We start from the raw sequence: 26103 nt of genomic DNA on the forward strand, positions 1-26103 counted from the left end.
CTCAGCCTGAGTCAGATTCAGGACTCAAGTCTGAACAAAGTCCCAGGGGTTAGAGTTATCCATTGTAGAGAAAGAGCATTCTCCGTATCTTGTCAGTTGTGATCCAGAATAACCCTGCATGGAAATATCAGACCAGCCTAAATTTTGGAAGTAAGTATTTTTAGCTAAGAAAGAATGTATTGGTAACATTGGGAATGGGCACATTTGGCACAGAAGCAGAGTAGAGCCAAACCCAAGTCCAGTGGCAGGCCTAAAGGAAAGTAAAAGCAGTAACGGATGCTTCAGAAAAGGCGGCCACTCTTATTTTAAGAATATATCCCTTATTCCTTTTATTTTCTTTTACTAGTTTTTTCTTACTTCACTCACTTGTAGCATTAGCATTGGAAGGCAGGATCAACCACTCAAACCTTGGCAGAGCAAAGCAATGTGACTTCTGTTTAAAATATTTTGGTTTCTGGCAGCAGAAATGTGCATTGTTATAGAAATTTGGTATACAGAAAGTATAATGTCCAGAAAGAGGATAATTCTCTTATTGTATTGTTCCAGACCACACTGTTTGTAAATCTAAAATAAAAATGGCAGCTGGCATCGTATTTAAGACTGCTTTGTCATCATGTTTTTGTGTCCGTTAAAACATATTATGTAGATTCTGTGCTTGTACAGTACGGTAAGAAAATCGCATACAAAAAGGAAAACTTCTGTAAAGGTGAAAAGCAAATGATCACTGCATATCAGTACTGTTGCAGAGGTTCTGCAAATATCATTTGCAAGGTGGAGAGCTCATGGTAGCAAGGCAGCTACTTCTGGCATAACAGTGAAATTTCTAGAGAAAGGCCTTACTAGACTGTCTGAAATCTTCATCTTGTCTCAGCAGCCAATAAATAGAGGAGGTTTCCAGCATCTGTCAGCTCTACCTGACTGTACTGATGGTTTTTTCTGAGCTGCTGAGAAAACTATATGAAGAAGACTTCACAATGACGTGGTAGACCAAAAAGTAGCAATGAACTAAGACAAAGTTTCAGAGCAGAAACAGAATGAAGAGATACATAAACTAGCATCTCCTGCTCCAAGACTGAAGAATTGGGGACAAATAAAAGAAGTACTGTAAGTAGTCATCTTCTTACAGGCACTTCTGAGCTACCTCTGCAGAAGACTGTTTCATTTCCTCAAACAAAAATAGTTATATTTATGCAATAGCTTTAAAACCAAAGTTTTCAATTTTCCAATAAATTAATGGAGGAAAAAAAAGTGTTTGCTTCCTACTATCTGCCTAGCTCATATAGTATATAATACATCAAAAATGCTAAAGACAAGTAAACATCTGATCTCAAAGGCTGTGTAACAGACGTTTCCACTTTTCCTCACCTGTTAAAGGAATTTCAGAATTGCAAAATTCCTTCTTGCCAATCTCGACTATGTAAGAATCTATGAGCAGTCAAACCAATCAAGCCAAAGATCAATTTAGCCCAGTACCTTGTCCTGAAGTAGCCAACAGCAGATGAGCAAGGAAGAGCAGAACAGCAGTGCAACAAAGTAATGGCGTCTCCTCGGAATACTCTGAAGTCTCCAGAATATTTGCAGGTTAGGGACTTTCTAATCCAGAAGCGTTATCTTTGTGCTTTCTAACCCTTAATAAATTTTTCTTCTATTATTTTTTCTAACTAGTTTTTCAACCAATGTCAACTTTTTGCATTGATTTTTCATTTGCATTTTTTGCATTCTTTGGCAAAAAGTTACATAACAATGTATAGTGCAAAACGGAAAAGCTTGGGTACATCCTCAGGGGAAAGTTAGATAATACCTTGCAGTTGAAAGGATTTTAAGATGGCTTTGAGCTGTTAAAACATTATTTTTGTATGCTAGTTAAGCACTGTCTAGTTGCAATTTTTAAGTTGCTTGAAGATGAAGATGTGGAATAATTTTCAATGACTACCTTTACTATGAAATTATTTCACAATATTATCGATGTTGTTATAATACAGTTGTAACACTAGAACAATCTTATCTTGTATGTGCTTAAGTTCACCGTACAATGCATTCATTGAAAGTAAGTTGCATCAAATAAGCGATAAATTCTTTGGTTGTATATGATCATTCTAATCTAAAAGCTTAAGGCCTAAAGGAACAAATGAAAAGCCATTTCATGAAGTGATATATGTTAGCTCTAAAAATACCTTACTCACATTTCAGTTTCAGTAAACAACCTAACCATAAGATTCAGCAACACAACTTTCTCTGAAAAAAATGCTTACTTTTTCAGAAATCATTACTGAAATGTTGAACTGTGACAAAAATGTTTTATTATGGAATAGCTAACATTTTGTCTTTAACAGTGAATTACCGTTTCTCTTTTTTTTTGAACTATGAAATGTATTAGGTACATTCCTACCTAAATGCAGCAATAGAAAACATTTTCCTGCATAAACAGACTTGAAGAGATTGGAAAACACTGTTAAATACTGATTCTTTTAACTTCAATTTCCAGTGAAAGTTAATTTCACATAAACAGTATATATACAGGCAGAAGTTTTTATAAATCACCTAAAACTCCCCAAACTGTCTTGGAATGTAAGTTCATGGTTTTATTGGTTATGACAAGATTCTCTGGAGACACAGCATATAATCCTGTGCAAATCTGGCTCAAACCTCTTTTGTGAGAGGGGAAGAAAACCCTCACTCCTGAGAGATAATAAACTCTCTAAGCTACATGATCAGATATGTTTACACTATAAACCAGAAGTACTTTTATTGCCGTTTGTATACGCACACCCAAGGTCACTGCAAATTGGTTAGTCTGAATATTGATGAGTATAAAATGGCGATATTACATAATGTCTAGTCAATACCTGGTTAACTTCATTTGCCATTTTGGAGATCACTAGAGTACATTACACCTTTTTGTCATCTTACATTGATTATAATAGTTCAAATACAACAGGATTTGATTATTTTCAAAACTAAATTTCTTCTACTAAGTATTAGGAGAATACTAAAATACTAAGTATGCCAACTACATTTAGTCATTCTTAATATCCATGGTAATTGACACCAGGATTCTTGCCATTTTCATGACCATTAAACTTGAATTTGATCAATATTTTCAGTATGCAAATTACATCTAAACAGGAACTTCCATGGGACTATCTAGGATAGTGAGCTGAACAACTGGAAATGATTTCGCACTTTAACCGCTTTCTAGAAAGTAGATAATTTTTATAACTGAATATCTTTTTAATGTTATCTTCTATTAAGAAATTAGAAAAAATACATACCATTCAATCACAACATTATCTTTTTTTCAGGGAAAACTCCCCCAAAAAATAATTGCACCAAATTAAGGATGTATCAGGACTTTCAGTAGTCAAGACACTATTTTACTTTTGTTTTTAAACTGCTCTCAGGACAGGAAGATGGTAGGAAACAGAAGATACAGAACAACTTACAAATTACTGTGTCTGACTGGTCACAGAGTGTTCACTATAGACTATATAAACTTCAGGTTTATGGGAAGCCAAACACTAATGTTTTCGAAACTAGCATTTTAATCTCAGATTGAAAATATTTGTGCCCATTATACATTTTCATAGACTCTGATCCCAAATAAAAAGGAATCTGAGACGAGAAGAGTGTTTTGTGTAGGGTTAACCTAACATATTGCTGCATTTGAATGAACTTGGTCACCAAGAAGCATAATGGAGTGTTTTTCTCTTTTTGGAAATCTGGATTGACAATGACATTTTATATAAAACAGAGATAGTTCAATATTTATATGAAGGAGCTGGCACCAGCGGCAGGTAAATATGATGGCAGCTTTTCTCTGGGGCCATGACAAGTTTTTCCCAATGTTTTGGATCAAATCTCTGCCAATATAATCAAAAAGAGGTGTTAGAACTGTGCATTATTTGCATCATTGCTTGTGGAAAGGAATAGTTGAGACCTATCTATATGTTATGCATATAACAATGCAACTTAAACGTGTGAAGGGATGGAACTGCCTTCCAGGAATGCTCTGGTATTATGACAGAGAGCACCCAGCGTTTCTCTCTGAACAAAACAGGCGATCTGGGTACAAAACAAATGCGGGATGAGGCCATTACTACAGGAAGGTATTGGACATGACAGAATAATTAGACACAAAACACAGAAAAAAGAGAAAGTTTGAAATACCTTCAACAGAACAAGGAAGGCTGTTGGGGGTGCAGCAGGGAAGAGGGAGAGGAAGAGAGAGAGGAGGCATTTGAAAGACCTTAATGTGAAATATCCTCAGTTTTTGTTCACAGAGTTTTCAGTAAAGCTTACAGGCCTTTGTAAGCTTGCAAATTAAATCTTGAATAGTTGTCACAAAACTATTCTTCTGTCATGGAAAACAAAATGTCATGGAACTAAAGCTGACTGTTGACAGACAAATATGTTAAAAATTCCTTGATTTTATGCCTGGGCTTATTCTGTGCTGTTTATGACAGAGATTCTCAATAACTCTTACCTTAAAAAAGAACATTCATGCATTTTCATATGTCAAAGATCTTTATAGTATGCTTCATTACTTCTCTCTTAATTTTAGGCTTGTTTTAAATATTCCTTTCCTATTTAATTCTCTTGTACTTTAACAATGTTTTGGACCTCTTCAGAGCACTTAAAAATTCAAGCTGCAGTGGGCTGAACGTAAATTTTTTTTAAAGATGAATACACATTTTTGAAGATGAATACACATTCATTAAAGATGAATACACACTCATGACAAGTAATACCTGGGGTTTTTTTCCTCTAGTAACAAGCACAAATGATTAATGATTCCTACTATATTCCATTTTAGATCAAAATTCAGACATTTTAGGCAAGTCAAAACAATTCTACCATCATCAAACACTAGCCATGCCATGCCAAGATTTGCTAACCTGCAAGCTCCTTTACAGGAGCGCACACATCACCTACAGCCACTGAAAATGCCTTTTAAGAAAAGTAAGGGCATACCTCTCAGGCAGGAGGCATCCGCACCTGCCTGCCCACCGCCGCCTGGCCCAGGCCGTTTCCACCCGTGAGCTCGCCCCGCTATGCAGGGAAGCGCCTGGGAGAGGCAGCTCAGCCCCGCGCCTCGGCGAGCCGCCCGCCACCTGCCCGGCCCCGCCGCAGCCGCCCACAGGGGCTGCCGCGCCCGCCCTCCCCTCGTCGCAGCCCAGAAACGGGTGTTTGCCAGCTCCTCAACTTTCGCCGGTGCTTTATTAACGTAGGCAGCCGGCCGCGGCACCGCTCAGCGCAGCGGCAGCCCGGCGGGAGGAGGGTGCTCGCAGAGAACCCACCCCACCCAAGGACCAAGTGAAATACACGCACAGCAGATGCACGGAAAACTCCTTTTCCATCTGCGCTCCGAAGGGACAAAACTTGCCAGGGAATAACAGCCCCACACCGACCGTCATCGCCACCTTAAAAGCCGGGAGCCACGCGAGCGCCTCAGGATGCTGACACAGCCCGAGTTCCGAAAAGCTGCCGAAAGGTCCCAAAACACCCACCTAGCTCGCAAGCGGGAAGGGAAGGGAAGGGAAGGGGGCGGGCCGCCCCCCGCCCCGGCCGGGACGGGAGCGGGGGAGCAGGGCCCCGCGCTCGGTAACGGCCGGCGCCGCCGGCAGGGCCGCGCGGGCGGGGCGGGCCCTGAGGCGCCCGCCCAGGGCCACTCACCTCCCGCGCCGCTTCCTTATCTCTTCGCTCGCGGGCTGTAACTTCCAGTCCTTCCCCCAACTGCCATCTTCCAGGGGAGTGGGAGGGGACGCGGAGGGGAGGGGAAGGAAGGGGAGGAAAAGTTGCCGCCGCCGCCGCTGCTGCTGCCGCCGCCGCGGGGCTGAGGGCCGCGGCCCGGCGGCAGAGGGGCGGCGGGCGGTGCGCGCGGGGGGAGTGTGTGGCGGAGCGGGCGGGCCGAGGCCGGGGCCGGGGCGGCGGCAGCTGGCGAGGGCTGGGCGCTGCGAGCGCAGCCCGTGGCGACACGAGGAGGACTGACTAAAAATAGCCGCTCGGCAGCGGGAGGCGGAGAGGCCGCCGGGCTGCGCCGCGCTCCCCGCCGCTGCCGCTGGGGGGGCGAGCGCGCCGTGCCGAGCCGAGCCGAGCCGGCAGGGGTAGAGGCAGCGCCGCGCCGAGGGGCGCCTCGCCCCTGAGGGCTGCCCGGGAGGCGGCAGGGGCTGCAGGAGCGGCGGCGCGGGGAGGGGGGCCCGGCCCTGCCGCCGCCGCCGCCGCCGCCCGCCCACGCGGGAGCGGCGCCCTGCGCGGCCGGAAGGGCTTCGCCCTCGGGGCTGGCGGAGCGGGGCCCGCTAGGCCGTCCCGGCCGCGCCGGCTTGGCCCGGGCCGCGGTTCCCTCCGTGGAGATAACCGGCCCGTAACCTGGTCCTGGAGAAGTCGCTGGGCTATGTCGTGCCCCTGGCTGCCCTTTCCCTTCCTAACGTCGCAAATAAACCTGCCGGGAGGAGATGCAGCCTGCGGCAGCGGCTCCCCCCAGCAAGGGAGCGGCGCGCTGGCGAGGCCGCGCTGCCCCGGGAGCGAGGGCGGCGGGACGGGGCGGGACGGGAGGGGACGGGGTCCCGGCCTCGGCCGCCGCTTCCCCCGCAGCGAGAAGGCCGCACAGGGCTGCGGAGCCCCCGGGGGCGGTGGGATGTTCCCGTGGGCTGCCATGTCCTGCAGATACTTCGCGTTTCTGTCGCACTGTTCGTCCGTGTGCTGCTACCCCTCTCCGATCTCTTTATCGGTCTCGGTGTTGCTTCATATGCTCAACTAGAGGATGAGGATGCTCATCTTCCTGACTTCACAGCAAATTTCTCCTCTGGTATTTATTAACAACCACCAGAATTCCCTTTTCCTAATACTGTTTTATATGGTATATGAACAAGCACTTTATATGGTATATGAACACTAAAAGGTAAAGCTGGTGGGTAGAGAAAGATTTGGGATTTGTGGCCTGAATGTCATTGACTGCTCAAGGGATGTAACAGATGAAAATTGAAATGTGGTAAGGAATTTGTGTGTGTGTGTGTGTGTGTGTGTGTGTGTGTATCCCTCAAAATCTCATTTCTCAAAATTAGAAATAAAACTGCTTCTGCGTATATTTCAGCTTGGAGAGGAATCTCATTGTTTTGTTTTGCTTTGTTTTTTAGTTTGGGAATGAATTTAAGTCATGAAGTACCATGATGTGACAGATCTAAGTCCAAATTGGCTAATCAAATCACATAGCACTGCTTCTCTGACAAATATATGCTATTCAACTTGAGCTATACTTTTATTTCATTAGGTACTCTTGTTCTCTGTCTACTCAAAGGAAGCATCAGCATTATAATGATATTCAAAAAAGTAGTCACTATTCTAATGTTTTGTTAGGAACTCCTGAACTTATACAGGTCGAAAATGACAGGAAAATGTCTCTGAGACACCTTGAAGTTTTGGTTACTACTATGCTTGCTCTACTCATTTCCACTCCGTGCCAATAAATATAGTCAAGTGTTGCATGGTAATATCCAGGCGGCCTTTATCTAGCTTTTGCTATATCTAGTATTGCTATGCCATTAATATACATTACTGCATTACCTGGTGCTAATTTTACTGACCAAAAATGAATTATAGACTTGACTGATGTATTTTGCTGGAGTGAATGTAGCTGTTCTCTCAAATGTAGTGTTCCCCATTTTATCGCTGTCTTTTTGACTTATTACAAACATTGTAATGTTGCCCAGAGAGGTTGTGGAGTCTCATTCTCTGGAGATATTCAAAACCCACCTGGATGCGATCCTGTACAGTGTGCTCTAGGTGACCCTGCTTGAGCAGGGGATTGGACTAGATCATCTCCTGAGGTCCCTTCCAACCTCAGCCATTCTGTGATTCTGTGATTTACTGAAAGACATGGGGGTGAGAAGAAAATGTGGCAAGCCTGCATCGTAATTTATAAGTTTAATTTATAAAGCCTGAGATGAGAAGCTGAATTCCTTAAAACAATTTCATCCCTAAAAAGAGACTTGCATCATCCTCGTGGCTTCATCTCTGCCACATTGTGAACGTGTGTCTGCTGACCATAAAGGCTTTGATACCCCTCCTGTATACTCTAATTTACAATAATTGGATTTTCAAATGGAAAAAAAACATGTATATTTGTGACACAGAAGATAAGGTTGTTGATGAGAGGGCCATGAAAGGTTTTGGAAAACATGCTGGAACAGAAAAGCTTGTCTTCCCCCCTATCTCCTCACTTAAAAGAATACATTTATCAGGGACAGTAAGAAAAAGTCCATAATAAAAAACTTTGTGTTTCATCTTACATTCAATTTTGTGTTCTTCCAGCTGTTTCCTCACAAGAAAAGACTGAAGGAACTAGGAGGAGAAAAAAAGCAACTTTTTTTCCTTCTTTTTATCAGTCAAAGAGAAGCACTGAAAATACTGAAAACGGTGAAAAAAACTAGTCCATACAAAACTTGGTAGCATTCAATAAACTCTTTGACACGTTAACACATATTTTATTACCATTTATACTGTGGAAGAGTAGCTCTCTCTCTCTGAGGTCCCAAGCCTTCACTGAAAGCTTGTTTAGATATCAAAAAGGCACAGAGTTGTAACAGCTCAGGAAGTCATGCTTGAAACAAGGAGAGTTGACCAAAGCATTGCCGTGCTGAAGAATTTACAGGCTCTGCCTGCACTCCAGCCTGGATCCAGGACAAGTCCCTTGCTGTAATATTGAAAGGAAACGTGTAGGATGTTCTTTACTGTTACTACTAAAATTAAGATGATACTCGGCTATGTCCCTTTCCAATACAGTTCATAGTTTCACAAAAAGTTATTTTTCCCCTTGGAATGAACAGAAAAGATCCTTAAAATTTAACAAGACCAAACTGTACTTGCAGTGTGCAAATGCTTATTAACGTGGATCTGAATAAGATGCAAATAATGCTTGTCAGTGAAAAACATTGAGGAATGAACAAAAGCTAAGTCTTCCCCATTAGTTGATGTTATATGCCAGCTCTTTGCCGAAATGTTAGTTCTTTGTGATGTGTTTCTGTTCCTGGACTGTCAGCAAATCCTTTTCATTATCTCTGACAGTCAAGAGGCTTCAATTATTCTTCTCTGGCAAAATCTTGCAATACAACTATACTTCTAGTCACATCCAGAGCAGTCTGACAAGTTGTACTTTACAGAGATGATTCTTAAATTCACCTTGAAGTTCAAGGACGCAACCACCTACTTTCTGAGTAAGATGAATAAGCACCCCAAACTTCGCTGTTGTCCATTCTTTAAGTTCTTGTACGGTTTTGAATGGAACTCATGGTTCTGCTTTTTATCTTCAAAGTCCTGATAAATACAAGGCATGCTGTACTCCTCTGTGGAAATCAATACTAAATGCTTTTCATCTGTAACCTCACAGGGCTAGATCCTTCAGATGCTTCAGGTCAGATTTTTTTTTAGGGGAATGAGGTTCCTAAAAAAATCAACTGGTACCTGGAGTTTTATAAAGAACATCCATGTACCAAGTACCTAAAAGTGTGTCCTCTTCTGACCAGTGTTGTGAAATTCCCTATGTATGTTTTATACGTATATTAATGCTTACAAGAATATGTGCTCTTACAATTACTAGTATTTTACTGAGGAAGTTCACATTAATTCCTTCTCTAAAATTTTAAGATATGCTTTTCTTCTCTAAGAAAAACATTAGAATTTGGGGGGAGGGGGTTCTAACTTACTTGTACTGTTTGTTAGTCTGACTGAGAATTAGTTAAAAGGTCTTTCGGATGAGACTGCTTGCCTTTAGTAAGTATCTTGCTTGATGGCTCATAAAGATTAAAATATTATGTGTTTCAGATTGAGTATAATTGTTGGTTTTGTTTATAGAAAGTGTTTACTTTTTTCTTGAAAAAAAGAACAGTGGTTTAGCTGATCAGATAGTTTTGCGCAACTTGTAAATAACCACTTAACTGCTACAGAAGTAGACAATCTAAATAAATCAACACAGATGCCAACATTTTAAAGATAATAGGATTTTTTTTACTAACAATAAAAAGAATGGCTTTATATATACTTAAATGCCTTGTGAAAATATATTTCCTGCACAGTGGAGATATTTAATGTGTGATTGGCTCTCAGTCTCTATGCTTTCAGGAATGTCTACATTTGATAGGACTATTCAGGTGTTTAAAATTAAACATGTTATTATCCCCTTTGTTTAGTGCCAGTGGTTAGGCAGTATTTGGAAATTTGTGGGTTGTTTCTCAGAAACATGATAGAGTCAAATGGTTTTGATCCAGTCCTGTATACAGAGATATACAAATCTTTCTTCCTCGGGCATAGTAAATAGTGAAATGAGTGACAGGACAAAAATTACTTTCTCAGAACTCCAAGCTTTTATACAGCCTTTATGCAGCAGTGCTGTGCCCCCAAAGTGGTTCTTTCACTCACTACTAAGCAAAGGTTTTTAAGTGCCCCTCTAATGCTGTACTGTAATGAGCAACAGCTTAGCTGAGCCATGCAGAATGGGCAATCATTCCCATCAAAAGAGGATCCAAGTCAAAGGCTCATAATGAAGTGGATGTCTGTGCAGAGATTCCCTGATAGCTTTAGACTAACCAGAGCTGAGCCCTTTCCTCACTTTCCGATATTGCCCTTCAGTCTTGATGCTGAATCCAGTTCTGTCCTGAGCCTAACCACCTTGTCTGACTCTGTTGCAGTCCTGCCTGCATTTTGTTCATATCCTTTCTGTTCCCTCTTTTCTGCTACTGAGATGCCACATTTATCTACACTTTGAGTTGAAGACATTGGCATGTCCCATTATACTGGTGCAAGGTTTCCTAACTCAGTTCTCATTTCTGTCTCTTTGCTTTTTCTGACCTAGGTCTCTTACCTGAAGTCATCCTGACTATAGGACTCAGCTACTATCTTTACCCCGAGTCTGGTTCATCTCTAGCAGCAAGTTCTGTCACTCTCTGCCCTGTTTGCATAATCCCTGTGTTTTCTTGCTTTCTCCTTAATTTCCTGATGTCCTTGTTTACTCCTGCCATACCACATATAGTTCCACCAAAGGAGTGCATTTGTATTCACACCTCATGATACAAATCTCAGATTACAGGATTGAACACCTCTTTCAGCCTTGTCATGCTGATCCATGATTTGGAAGGTAGTTTCTATTCTTTCAGCTCTTACTAAGCTAGCAGGCGTTAAAGTACTCCTTCACTTACCCTGAATAGAAAATGGATTTTATCCAAACAAGGATAAATAATAACTATATCAAGAACTGCCCACGGATCATAAATATATCTAGCTTACAAAATTCCAGTATGCATCAGTCTTTGTAAAAGTGTTTAATAATAAAAAAAATTAAAATATCCTACCTTTGCACTCAGTATGTCTTATTTGTTCCTTCATAGTCCATGTTAGAAGATAAAGAATTTTATACGTGAATTTATTCAGTTCCTAACTGAACTACTCTTTTAAAAACAAGATATATCTAAGTTGAGAAGAGGAACTCTCTAAGGAGCAATCTGACATTAAATCTGACTAGCTCATGCTTATTTGGGTGAACAATTGCATCTGTTTTTGTCATGCACTTCTTACAATTACCTGCATTAGCGGATAATGCTGATTCTGAATGAAAGGGTGAGCCTGAAATTACACAAATCTTTTTCACTAAAACTGATTCATCAGGTGGGATTTTTTTTCGGCTTTCTGCCTATCATTCATTTTTTATTATCCCACGCTCTATAGTGATGACAGAGTTGTGATGAGGAACAGGCAGAGGTTGCTGCTGGGAGCCTCTGTCAACAAGCTTTATGCAGGCAGCTTGGGCATGATGATGATTCATTGATGATCAAGTACAACCAACAGTGTGAATATCTGGGCAAATCTCTCCCCATTCTGGGAGAGGGGGGAAGAATGATCTGATGGCATTATTATTCCTTGCTGTGACTTCTTCCCTCTTATTCTGAGATGTCAGTCTCCAGTAGCTTTCCTTCCTGAGATCCCACAGCTTGGTTAGAGGGCAATATGAACCACAGTGCCCATGGAAAGAGAGCTTTTCCTGCACGGTTCTCAGCTTTGGGAGGGGTTATCATTGACCTGGTTTTCCCAGTGGGGTGCATGACCATGTGCTGTAGATGTTTGCTGTTGCTTTTGTTGACTTAAATGTGGATTCCACTGACGTGGCAGCACTGTAGAGTTTAGCTCCATTGTTAAACAGTTCCTCATAGATAATTACACAGGCATAGGATAGTTTTGTAATTATGTTATTAACAATAAAATATGTATTTCTTATTATTGACTTCCATGGCTTTTGAAGGCTATAAGTGAAATAAAAATTGAGACATAACTCCTAGGCAGGTGGTGAAGAAAGAGAGGGACTTAGTCCCCCTTAGTGCTCATGAACGTTCATGCAAAGGCAGCATATGCTTCTCTCAGAGGTTTTGCTGTCAGGCCGTGTAGCTCCTCTTTCAATTTCCATTAGCGCTGCAGGCACCCTGATATGATCGGTTTCTACTTGGCCATAACCTTGTCAGCTCCCTTCTGGTATTCACCTATTATCAACCAAGTAATGCGAGTTTCTGAAAATGACCAGTTCCATTTACATTTCATAATCTGTTGAAAGGAAAAACATTTGTGACTGAGTAAGAGAAGGAAGGAGCTGTCAACCCTGTTTTGTGATTGCTGCCCACAAATGTTCTCACTTTTTACTTTAAAAAAGTGTTCTGACAAAAATATTAGCACTAATAGTACAGTATGCATATGTTCTCAGAGTATAAATAGTGCAACTTCATCTCATGAGTTAGCTAAGGGCTCTATCCAATGACTGTAATGAGATTTGAGGTAGTTCAGCACCTCACAGCAGGCACTCAGCACACATGGGGAAGGCGACAAGCTAAACTTCTGATCACATGAAATATAAAGCACCATCAGTGCTTGTCAGAACCAAGGGGAGTCACAACCTCAGTGCCTGCAGCATTAAGCCTTCCCTTCTCTAACGAACATCAGAAAACATTTCCTTCTCTGTTGCACTGCATCAGCATTCCCCAACAGGCACATCCTACAAACAGCAGCATACAGCTTTCACACAGGAAGTGAAACTTGTGAAACTTGTTCACTCCAAGTTAGGAGCTTCCATTTCAGGCAATACCAAGAAATACCTCAACAGAGCAATTCCTCCCGTTCAAATATAGGAGCCTAAATTAGGTGAGATGTATCCCACCCAACGTGTCTGCTGTTTTTTACTCATTCTTTACCAGGTTTCTTTTTATTACATGAAGTCTTGCAGGTGATTTTTTATCAATCAAGTTAACAGAAAAGGCTTCTTGCATATAGACCATCAAGGAGAGATCAGTCTAATCTTACATAAATTTTGGATTCCTGAAGTTAATATCCAATTACAAGTGGATATGCCATCAAGCAGATGTATTGTGTTTAAGAGTATGAAACAGATACATACCGTGTTTTGCAACTGCAAAACTACAGTAAGAAGTGCATACTAATGGTACTAATGGATTTGATTTAAAAAAATTGATGATCTCACAACAAATCTGGGAGGCCAATATGGTTTGTATGAAAAGTCAGAAATGAAAATTAGCAAGAAGTATCCTACATACAGAAAAATAGTACTTTGCCTATTTTTAATACTCCAGTCTAAAGTTTTGTGTCCTCTGCTGTGTTTCATACTTTTATTTTTGGTTGTTTACCACAACTATTCTCTCTCAGCCAAAGAAATTTCAGGAAATGTTGCTGACAAGAAGCCCACATTTAACTTTTATCAGCCTAACATTTCTTTTGCACATAACTGAATAATTGTATAGAGGTAACACATACTCACTGTACTGCATGAGTGCCCAGTTTCTAAAAAAATTTCACACAATGTATTGTACCCTGAAGAGAAAAATGTACTTACTCACTGAATACCACCTATTCTGTGGGAGTAAAATATTCAGGGTTTTGGAGGTTTAGTTTTATCTTTCTTTGTGCTAACCATTATTAGAAAGAATGTTTATAAATGGTGCAATATGGCATAAAATCTTTTAATATACATAAGTATATGTAAATGTATAAGTATATATAAATATATTCATAACATTTAAGCATACACACACAGATATATTAAAGGTTACAGCTGAGAGCTGGAGTGTGTGTATGTGTGTGTGTGTGAAGTGAAAGATTTTTTCTCAGCCTGCTGCAGCCTTTTCCCTGAAAAAAAGAATTTAGGAGTATAGCAAAATTCACCTGTGCATAGCCTTTGAAACTCCTCCTATTCTACTGGCTTATAGTACTAGAGTTACAGAAATAGAAGAATAATAGAGAAAGCCTGTTCTTTCTATATTTTTGCCTTTTGTCTGTAAAGCAGGAACTATGATCTCCTCCCTAAATCTTTTCTGCATGCAGTATAGCTACTAGAGAATATTCAGGTCTTTTTAGAAATAAGATTAAAAGAATAGCAGTAGCATAATTTGTTACAAAACTCGTATTTTACATGCATATTTATTTGTGTTAGTCTGTTCAAATGAAAAAAGTATCATGTATTTTTTTGATAAGGAATAGAGTCATGCAACTTAAGTAGTCACTCCAAGTAAAACTCTGGAAAATCTTAAACTCATCTGTAAAGTTTTATATTAAGCAAGGATTTATTGAGGGGAAAGTTTCTATGTAGTGTTATTTGTAAAAAACAATATATACATTTGTCTTTGTGAGTGTTCATCCTATGTCTTACATAAATGGTCAAAACTATAGCTAAATATATCAATGTTTATTATACAAAACAATTTAATTTTCTTCAGGAACTGGGTGAAAGTATAACAACCATTCCTTTTTTGAGCAGTCGGGACAGGTTGACAACTCAAACATATCATGATTATTTTTTATTATACAAAACAAAATCAAATCATTCCAGTCCTCTGTATTCCCCTCCACACCTTCCCAAATAAGTCGAGATATGTAAAGTCCCTTGAATACAATATGAGGAAGGACTGTTGTCCATTCTCTAACAAGTCACTTTTTGGCTTATTGCCAAAGCCTGACAGAGCTATTGACAGATTTGTTGTATAGTTGTTTTATTTTTGTATTCTTATAGTAGGAGAGCATTCAAATTCTAGAGTACAGACAGATCTGGGCATGATAAAAGGATCTATGAAGAATATATTCAAATCAAGGTGGCTTGAAAGGTGATGTTCTTGTGGAATGCTGTAGTAGTCAATGATGGCTGAATATTGGCAATCAGGAATTAAAAGATTTTTTCAATATTGTCGCCTATAAAAATTCTCATGCTCTTCTTTCAGCTTCTTAAGCATCTTTTCTCCTACCTGTGGCTGATGTTTGAAAGGCTGAGACTCTACTACAAAGCTAGCTATTGTCACCACCGATGAAACTGAATGAGGATACATTGTTATTGGATGATAAATTGGGAAATTCTAATCGTTTATCAGTCTATAGAATAGTCATTTCCTTTAGAAAACATTCTGAACCCCAGTTCCAATAAAACTGTTTCTAGGGGGATTATTCTGCTGCGTGCACTGGGAATCTGAAAGCAGAAAAGTAATTCTGTCAGCAGAAGCTGAGGATTGGTCTCAAGTTTAGCATCTCAGTGCTTCTTCACATTATGACCAGGGGCTACCTCTGATTATTAGTGAGAAAGTGATCAGTAATGGTCTTTGTAAAACTATAGAGAACGTCAGGTCTGCTTGTGATTCTTCAGACAATGACTGAACAAAACAGTGATCTCTGTCTTTTTTACCCATAAGATCCAAGGAATTTGGCTTATTCCTGCTGTTCTTTCTAATACCAAACTTCCCAAATACATTTGTCCAGTGTTTTTGCTATTGCTCTTTACCTGCTCACTGAGATCACCTGTCATCATGATATGTTTAAGTTGTCAACCTGTCCCAATACACTGCTCAGAAAATGAATGTTTGTTACACTTTTATCCAGTGCCTGAAGAAAATTATCAAGCAACTCTTTAGGATTTGTTTGCATACTGAGCATGAATATCTTACAATCATCCTGTGGATTTTTGGGCCAGTGCTGAGGCTAATGATGCAGAAGCAGATTACATATATCAGCAATTGCAGGTGGTCTTTACTGACACCCTGAGAAGCTGAAATACAAAGTAACATCTAAATTCAAGCTGTGGGCTAGAGGGCAAGAAGTTACACAGTGATTTCTACAGTATGTAGTGCTAGATCATGTGGTTTATACCAAAGCCTTTCAAATACAGATACACAGAATTAAGTATCCAAATCTACAATTACATTTTTGAATAAATATGAAACATTCAGCCATCATGAACATAATTTTTCCTTCTGATTTCAGTGAAATACAGCAACTTTAAATCAGACCATTTTTACTCTGGTTCCACAATGCAATTATTGTATAGCTTGCCAGAGAACAGATGTGGTTCCAGGAGTCATGCTAAGGATTCTTCATCTTCCAGATTACCTAATGGATGCTAATTTCCAGACATGAAAGAACTTACAGATATCTGGAAGTCACTTACTTTATCACTGACATCAAGGAACTGAAGGGGTTAAATTTCTCCTCCTTGTTGAAGAACTCATTTTTGATCCAGATGGCCTTTGTCAACAACTTGACACTAAGAGCAGAAATAGTGACTGAATGGAATTATAGCCTTTCCCCTCCTCATCATCTTTGGAAGTGCCATTATCTGTGACATGTACTTCTTTTTAATATAAGAATGTGGAGGTCAGGATTTTGAACGGGTAGAGTTTAGAAATACCTATGTCCCTATGCATTAATAAAATGTTTACCCCGAAGGACAATGATTTATTGAAAGAATCCTTAAAGTGCTTCCATCTAAAGATGGATGTTTTGCCATTGCATTTTAGTTTTTCTCAGTTTTTAAAATCCAGTTCTGTCAAAGACTATCTATAAATATTAGCTATGAATATATTGCTCATTTTATCTTTAAAGGGGATATTTTTCTATATTTTTCTATAATGAGAAGGATCTGCATACAAATAGGAGAACAAGTGGGATAAAACCTTCAACAAACATAATCTTCAAGATTATTTTCCTGGTACTAAAAAGGTCTGAAATTGTTGGTACTTCTTTTTTTCTTACAGGCTCCATCACAATCACAATTATTGGGAAAAGCTCTAAAATTAGGTGGCGTACTCCTATAACAAACCCATAACTTCAAGATTATCTTTTGAAGTAACTATTTTTTTTTATTCTGAATGCATACATGCAAACATGGCATTTCCTCCAAGTTTGAAGTAGTCCAAGAAAAATAGATAAACATTTTGTAATATTTTATTACATAATTGATTATATGATTGAGAACAAAAGAGGCTGTCAGACAGAATTTATTCATGCACAGTAAGTCAACCTCTAAAGTCAAGACGACATAAGAACTCAATTCAGTTAGTAACTGAACAAATCAGATGGAAAAAATGTAGCTATGTAACATTTTACTAGCTAGTGGGTAAATTAATTATGTATACCTGAGACATCCTGTGATCTTCTACCCTTTAATATTCTTTCAGTAAATGGAAGGGAGGGTGCCTAGGAATATATAACACTGTTTGTGGAGAGCTCCAAGATGCAGGATACTGGTCCCTGTCTCAAAACAGTATTTGAGTAGAGTATAAATGAACCAAATAAGTCTATTGTTTTCCCAAATGAGGCAATAAATGCTGATGTCTTAGAGTATAGAAACAGTACATTTATTTTCACATTTGTGAAATAGCAAGCACTTATTTGGATGCATGTCATTAGGGCTAAGTGAATGGTCTGTAACCAGACAGAAACAGAAGAGCTACCCATTCAGAATTCAAGGGCTTAAGCTGTATTGCTCAAGAAAGAATTTCACAAATATTTCTGAATATTTTATGATGTTTAGGAATGCGAACAAGTTCATCTATCTGCTAGTTACATAACACTGTCACTCTTACAAAAATAGAAAGTACAAAAACTTCAGCTCTGCAAAAAGTATAGCTGCCCACAATGTCCCAGTTTATGGGTTCAGTCCTCCAACGCGATGAGCACTTTGGTCCCAATCCAGTAAGCTACTCAAGTATCTGCTTAACTGTAAGCACGTGAATAACTATGTTATGTTAAGCTGCTACTATAGCTAAATAGAAGTCACAGGGTCCTGATATTGTAGATGACATCTTTCCTTAACTATCTCTTTGAAATGTTAGAATTACAGTTACTTATCTCACTGGGTTTTTATATACCACCATTCATAAGAGCTAGTCTATAACCTGCCATATTTGAGTGTGAAATGACTAAAAAATGGGTAAATAGATTTTTTCCTCTTACCAGTTGCTTTCAGGAGGAGTTGTTTCCGGGTGCTTGAAAGAATTATTAGAATTTGGAGTGGGGGCTAAAGGAGCTATAGTTTCCCTGGCTCCACTAGCTGCATATAGTGTAATGAATGCTGTATATCACCTAACAGCGAGATGCTGCCTGGAGCCTCTCCCACCTCTTTAATGAGCTTCACAGAAAGGGTGACTGCAGAGCTCATCACTCTTACTGTGCTGGTTAGTCAAGTGAGGCTGGTGCAATCAAAAAGGCTGATGCTGCACTCATAAAACGTGACATTTAGGCTGTTCCAGCATGCTGTGCCCAGGAGCTTCCAGAAAAGTTCTAGCTGACCCAGCTAGGACTCCTTTCCATGGCCATATGATTCCTCTTCTCTCTCTTCTCCCCATGCCATTTGACCTCTTATCATCAGAAACAGTTTAAAATCCATGTCAGGTTTGGCCTTTAATGACATCCATGTAGTTTATCAGCATGTGAATTGTGCTTTGTGGTGCACATTATTTTTTATTATTACTAATACTTCATCACAGTTCATGAGTCTCACACGATGAATGTGGGCTACTGTATTATCCCAGTTTGTGTGCCTCATGAAGCTTCTGCCTTCAGTCTTCATTGTTGCAGTCTTTGCTGTTTGCTTTCTTGCTCTTTATCCATCCATGTATAATATGACACATTTTCAACTGTAATCAGTATGAAAACACTGAGAGCTTTAAAAATTTCATGTATCTCAAGAGCACTGTAGATTACTTTTTACCTAAAACAATGCTCAGATGGCTGTCACAAAGAAAGTTAAAGCGAAATGTCAAAAGCTGTAAGGAAAAAAAGCTGCACATGGTAGATACAAGATTCAGTGCACGGTAACTCCCTCTTAATAAACAAGCAAAGATCTATTGGAAGGAAAATTTCCCTGCATTTGAAATTTAACTGCCAACCATCCACATCCTACACATAACTGTCATAAAGGATGTCTAAATCTGTCCTCATTTATAACATGTGTTGTGACAAGATTTGACAGTCTCTGAAAGAGCTATAATTGCCATCTAAACATCCAGCATTTTGTCAACTGTGATCATGTTTAGGGAAAGCATTCATTTCACTTAAAAAAAACTAGCATTTTTTATTCCTTCTGAATGAGATGACAGATTTTTTTTTCTCTTCTCATTAGGGGCTGCAAGTCAGACTTAAGGACTTTTTTTTCCTCTTCAGTATTTTTCCAGTTACAGAAGTTGGAACTTTTCAGATTAAGAGAATGATTACTTTGAAGAAACCAATAGCACTATAACAAAAATATCATAGGTATCTACAAAGGTATAAAGGTAGCTATCTACAAAGATACTGGTAACGCTGAGAATTTCTGAATGTCTTCTCACCTAAAGAGCTAATTTTGATGGGTGCTCTGCTGATTATCACAACAGAAACCAAGGTGAAAAAGAGGAAAAAGTGTCCCCAAATTTGCCATTTTATTACACTGCATAAATGTTTTGTAGCTTTATTCCAGTGCATATAGTCATTCTAATGCAACTGTAGACATTGCTCCCAGATGAAGATTTGGAGTTGTCAGTGTAAGAGCAGAAAGAATGTTTTTGATGGAGGAAATGTGATCTGTCTCTTGGGCATTAATAGTCTATATAGGTGGGACTACAACTAATGCATAACTGATTAACTACCCTGATGGTTCAGAACTATACAAACTCTTACTGGGCCTGAGAGTTTATGTCTTAATTGCTTTCGCAAAGTAGTGAGCAGTAAAAGTCACCAGTACTAGAGCAAACACTCCCCAGAAGTGTTGTTTTAATTTACTCTGGCAGTGTTCATGGTTCTTCTATGTTTATTTACCAAAAACAATCCAGCAATAAAATTTTATTCACAGAAATGTTCACAAAAAGTGAACAATAAGATGTTCTTTTGAAAGTATTGGTACCAGAATTTTCATATGTGATTGGACAGTGATTGGTGCAGCAGTGCCATAGGAGCAGGATTACATGCATGTGTCCCCAAATCCTAGATTTATCTTGCTTGCCTGGTCTGCCCTTGCCAAGTGCACTATTCCTGAGAAGTGTATACCACATGGAGTGTCTGTACTATGCTACTTTGGGGCTTTTAAGGAAGTACATGGCAAGCTCTTCCTCTGTTGGTTGAGAGGGGTCAGTAACTGTACTAAACTTTTCCTCCTGGCTGAAGTTTGACTGTGAAATGGACTGGGAAACCAAAAGAACAAGACTTGCTGTACAAATGAAAGCACTAGTTTGCATAACATGCACACACACACACACACACACACACACGTGTCATATTTACATAATTACTAAACACTGTATTCTTTATTTAGCTGCCAATTAAGGCTCTCTTACACTCAAACCATATGATTCCTTCTCACGCATACAATTGTACATAATGTGTGTCAACAGTTACTCCACACTAAAAACTTTGATGTTAGCAAGGATGGCCACACTGTGCAGTCATTCCAGTGCTCAGTCTCAGTTCAAACAGTAAGTCATAAATAATAATCTGACACCCACCAAATAGCCAGTTTAAAAACAGGAAGAAAAAAGTTCTTGCATAAGCTAATAACTACTATTAATCAAAACCATTTTCTTAAAATTTACCTAAAAATGGCAGTTCAACATCCATGGATGTTTCATGGCTTTCAATAAGGCCTCATGAATACTCCCTTATTAAAGAATATGCTTAAAAGAATAGAATCAATTCATATATCTATCAGCCTCTACATATTAATAATGAGATATTTTATTAGGAACATCCTTAAACAATGGAAAGCTTATTTCAGGAAGCAAGGAAATGTAAGTATGGATCAGAGACCTAAATTAGTTATCTGGAAATAAGAAGTTACTGTTACTGGTCCATTTAGATTTGTCTGAAGTTAATTTCTGCACATAAATCAGACTCTACTCTTTATTAATTAGAGCAACTAATAATGTGTCTTTTTGCACCTGTCTCAGATTATGTAGCACATACTTATTAGGATATTTCCAGCATCCTAGTGTTTCAGTGATGCTGTTTGTCTAGCAAACCAGATCCTCTAGCTGACAGTATTTCTCTGTTGGTCGTAATGCAATACAACTTTTGAGTTCTAGGCTTAAGTAGCTGTTGGGATCAGTGGAAACTGGAGGACAAAATGTTAGAAATGTAGGCAAATGCAGATATCCAGCAGCTTCAAGTATCTTTGTAACTGAAGATAGATGAATGCCTCAGTTATTTCCAGCTGTTAACACCTTCCAGAGTAACAAGGGTTTCACCACCTCTCTGTTGATAATCACTATGCAGTTTTTAAACATTAGCATCCTGAATGACCTAAAACAAAGTATGGTAGAGGGAAGCTGGAAAAGATAAACACTAGCACAAGAGGAGGGAATAGAAGACCTTTTTGTGGGAGTGAGGAGAAAAAAGAAGAACCTAGAAGACATACAGAAAACTCAGCAGGGAAAAAAAATGGGATACTGAGCTGGAATTTTAGGAAAAAAAGCACAGGGGTGTGCTCTTGACAGGAGGTGAACACATAGAAGGCAGGAGATTTCAGGAAGTCTTTAAATGGACAGGAATGGGAAATGACACACTGAGACCTCAAGAGAAGATGCGAGGAGTCTCTGATGAATGCAACCCTTAGCCCCTGTAGCAACTGCAAAGTCAACGACAGAAACCTTTTGATGTTAGTAAGGGTCCAAAAATTCAGATTTTACTGTCTTAAGTATTGTGAACAGATATCTATAAGGAGGATTGATAAAGAAAATTGAAACACACATTTTACAAACTCTAAAAAAGTTTTATTTCTTTTCAAGTGAAGGAAAGGATAGTTGTGTTCTTTACTGGTAAATGATGAACAATTTTAAAAATATGATGTAAATTTACCTTTCTAATCATTAACTGTAAGAGGTGTATAGTATAGGTATCAAACAAATGATTGTTTGCTTTGCTCTGTCTCTTGATTTTTATGATTCCTTTGTATATCTACTTACTCAGATAGGATCACATCCTGGAATGGGAATAAATCCAGGAGATGACAGCAAGCAGAAGGAATTTTTGTGAGGCTCCTTCTGAGAGCATTCCCCCACATCACTCTGTTAAGGTATGCAATTAATACTAAACTGTAGATCCTACTTCCAGCCTTTCCAGATGCTAGTTTGGCATTCTCCCTGGGGTTCATCTGGTTAACTGAGTAGGGAGAAAGATAACATCTCTGGTGTGTGAACCTATGCAGCCTGGTCAAGGAAAACAGTTAATAGAAGTCCTGCTTACGCTAAAATAACATCTTAACTACAGCTAAATAAAGGGCTTTGAACTTGAGAGCTTCCATTAAAATGTTAAATATGTATGAAAAATTTAAAAGAAGCCTTACAAAATACTTTGCAAATTCTATTCTGTACTCTTTAGGAGTTTAAATGGCTCTAGTCTTAGCAATGATAGAAGATAACTGTGTTCCAGTGCTAATGTTTATGTGCTTGTTACTCCAATATAAGAGCCTTTAGTAATCATTATTTGCATTAGCTTTTTGGATCAGGAACATATTATGCCATTTCTTCTGAGTGCACCTTTTTCTTAATACTGAACAGCAAGCATTTGCTTGGAAGAATCAGACTAAAATAACTGTTTTGACGCTTAAATGGGTGAAGTTGCGCAGCTCTGAATACTAATCAGCTGCAGGTAAATAATGTTTCCTCTCGAGGGAGTTTGCTAAATGTGCTAGCTTGAGCTAAAAATAACCGGCTGACCTGCCCTCCTCACAATAAAATGTGGAACTTGTTTCTCCTTGCATGACTGAGGAGCAGGTGATATAGTTTATATCATTTTAAGGCAGAAAGAGGTTGTTATGCTCATCTAGAAACTGTCTTAAAGCTAAAATATTTGTGTATCACATCTGGAAAAGCTGCTTTGTGAAATGGTACATGCGATCATTCAAACAGAAGAGTCAATTCTGGAATTCTCCAATTGTTTTTTTTAACAAAACACCACTGAATTCTACGTGATTAGCATTCTTTTATGTTGCTATGATACAAAGATGCTAACTTTAAGTGAAATGGTGCCAGAAGGCTAATGGCCATCGGAGCAGCACAGAGGGCCTGACATTAGCTATCTCTTAGGAAGTCTACGGGAAAGTCTGTTTTGTTGCCTGTCAGAGGTCTCAGCTAAATGTCCTTGCTTCCCCATGCAAGATAAAAAGCTGATCTTGATGGGAAGGGAGAGAAAAAGACTGTTCTCTAATCCTCACAAAAGTGCTGCAGAAAAGCAAAAGAACTGGGAAATACATAGAAAGGACACCAATAAGATTTTTAAATTTGAGGACATATATGAGCTAGAATGGGCTAATAATGGATTGACAAATAAAAAATTATATTTAAACTAAAAAAAGGTTATCTGAAATGTCTGTTTCTCAAATGTTTACCCCACCTTCATTCCTCCATTACAGGATGACTTAGTTGCTCTTTGAAAAAAGGGTCACCTTCTGTTTAGCCATTTTACTGCAGGGAATGCAGCTGCAGTTGCTTCTTGTTCTTATATACAGTGGAGCTGGGAGTTTGTGACTATAAAAAGGTGACTATACAAAAACACTGGCAACAAGTTTGTTTTGAATTCTGCTCTGCAGTTGGTCTGTGTAAGGTGAAACTATATTTCATTTAAAAAACAGTTTCAGGAGTACAAATACAAGAATACAGTTTGTATTTATCACACTTTCAGGATTCTGTGTGAAATTTGATAAACTGGAAGTGAATATTTTGACACCATGAGACAACAATATTAAGTGTAATGCAATTTCTTTTCTTTAAAATGCTATGGGTGCTGGATTTTAGAAAGTAAAAGATAGGGACCACAGAAAAACAGGGCTTTAAAAACCTCAGGATGTTATCTAGCCCATGCTCTTATCTCAGGATCAGCCATTGAGAGAGGTTTCGTTTTGCTGTTGCTCTCAGAAACCTCCAAAGATCACACAACTGCCCATGACATCTGTTGTAATACTTAGTAATCCTTACCACTAGAACTGACTTATCTAATTTAAACCTTCCTCTGATGCCTTGCAGAAAGATCTAGGCCCTTCTGAGGTGACTTACCACAGTCTACAAGAGGGGCACTTACCTATGCCTAGCAGAAAAAACTGTAACTCAGAGCCACTGCCTGATAACACAGCCTCCACAGTGAGCTTCTGAGGACTGTCAGTGACTGCTGCGCACACTCTCATCTTATGGAGCAGCACCTCTACAGCTTAGTTCCTTCCAGACCGGCTGCACCCCATTTATATGCTAACTTTCTGTCTTAGTAGAGACAGAACATGCTTTAGTTTACTGGTTTCAGCATAGCCCACCACTGTGTTTTATGACAACAGACAGGCTGATGCTAAGATGACATAAATAACTATATATCAATTCTTAAGGAATTGAGAGACTCAGATTGTACTTTGAAGGACTCAAAATGAAAAATTTTGTGTAAAATAAACATAAAACATAGCTAGCCTTAAACTTAACAAATACTACTCTCTATTTGTACTTTTCATCTGTATATATTTCTGTATATGTCACCTATAATCCTTATTGCATATTCCTTTGAAAGGCTGGATATGCATATTTCATTGCCTTCCTCAATTAACAACTTCATCATCTCTATTCTGTCTTCATCTTTATCATTCCATATATTCAAATATAGAATAGAGGCTCCCAATTCCCACTTTTTGTAATGCTTTGGATTGACTCAGACTCTCAGATCAAATGCCCTAATACATACTCTTAAAATATTCTTTGAGGTATTTAATTCTCTACATATTAAATATAATATAAAATATTAATTATAGATAAATCTAATTAAGCCTGTCATCACCAGTTATTCTGTGTGTTGGAGAACAAACATGTCTTGTGATATCTGTGTGATCCTCTGTGATGAAGGTTATCAGAAATAGAGATTGGCTTTGTATAGGCATAATTCTGAAGACAAGCTCCTCTTTCCCCTGTTCTTCAGGTATGTTCACATTCATATGAGCTCCCTCTGCTATAGTTTAAGCCCCAAACTTCTTGTCTAGTCACCAGTGAACATGGAGAATACTTAATTTCTTTCCTCTTTGCAATAGTCTTCTACATATTTGAACACTTTTATTATGTTTCTTCACAGTCTTGCGTAGCCTAAACAATCCAATTATTTTTTCTTTTTTTTTATTATAGGGTTACATTTTCTGCAACTCCACTTGCTCTCCTGTAGATTCTCTGTTTTGCACCGCTTTTTGAAGAGTATTACCCAGAACTAGATATAGAACTCTACTTGAAGAGTGCACTCAAAGGATTATTTCACATGCTTCATATATATGATAGTCTATCTAGAATTAAATAAGTCAGATAAATGAATGTGATAAGACTAGACAGTTAGTGAACAAGTGGTCCACACAGCACTTGCAGGTCATTCTTCAAATTTTGGTTAGTAATATGATGCTATTTCCAGGTGACAATTTGGATTAAGAGAAGCAAATAAGAGAATTATAGTGCAAGTTAAGTGGGGAGAAGCCTAAAGAGGTGATCTGATCCAGCTCCCTGCTAAGAACACAGCTAACTTTGCTCCTGTATTTTTTTTTTCATGAGGAAAAAATGAATGGTCTTATTACAAGGATGTTCTAATACTGCATTTAGTGGTGATGGTGCCTGTATAACGATTGCACAAATCTGTACCTTCCTATTTGTTGTCTATTTTGTAATGCTTTATGCCAAATAAAAATGTTGCTCAAATTTGAAAAAAAGCTGTCAACATTTCAATAACAGATATGATGCTGGACTGAGGGTCAGGAAACCTATGTTCTTGCCCATATTTGCTTCTGTTTGGCTGCTGATCTTGGACAGCTTTGTGCCCCTTCATCAT

The 26103-nt window shown here is 39.0% G+C and overlaps 1 protein-coding gene and 1 long non-coding RNA gene across 2 annotated transcripts in view; one reads left to right on the top strand and one right to left on the bottom strand.

Annotated features, from left to right (window-relative positions):
* HDAC9 (histone deacetylase 9) overlaps window positions 1–5833 on the bottom strand; it is a 507021-nt gene extending 501188 nt beyond the window's left edge. The window contains exon 1 of the mRNA XM_067291613.1: window positions 5674–5833. The gene's annotated coding sequence lies outside the window, so the exon portion shown is untranslated. The remainder of the gene's footprint in view (window positions 1–5673) is intronic.
* Window positions 5356–25964, top strand: LOC136991294 (uncharacterized). The gene is made up of 3 exons (XR_010883491.1): window positions 5356–5491; window positions 22237–22342; window positions 25419–25964. It is a non-coding gene; the product is annotated as an uncharacterized lncRNA (long non-coding RNA).
* Window positions 25965–26103: the final 139 nt, after the last annotated feature.

The sequence above is a fragment of the Apteryx mantelli genome, chromosome 2 (assembly GCF_036417845.1).
Source record: "Apteryx mantelli isolate bAptMan1 chromosome 2, bAptMan1.hap1, whole genome shotgun sequence".
In the NCBI taxonomy this organism is placed as follows: domain Eukaryota; kingdom Metazoa; phylum Chordata; class Aves; order Apterygiformes; family Apterygidae; genus Apteryx; species Apteryx mantelli.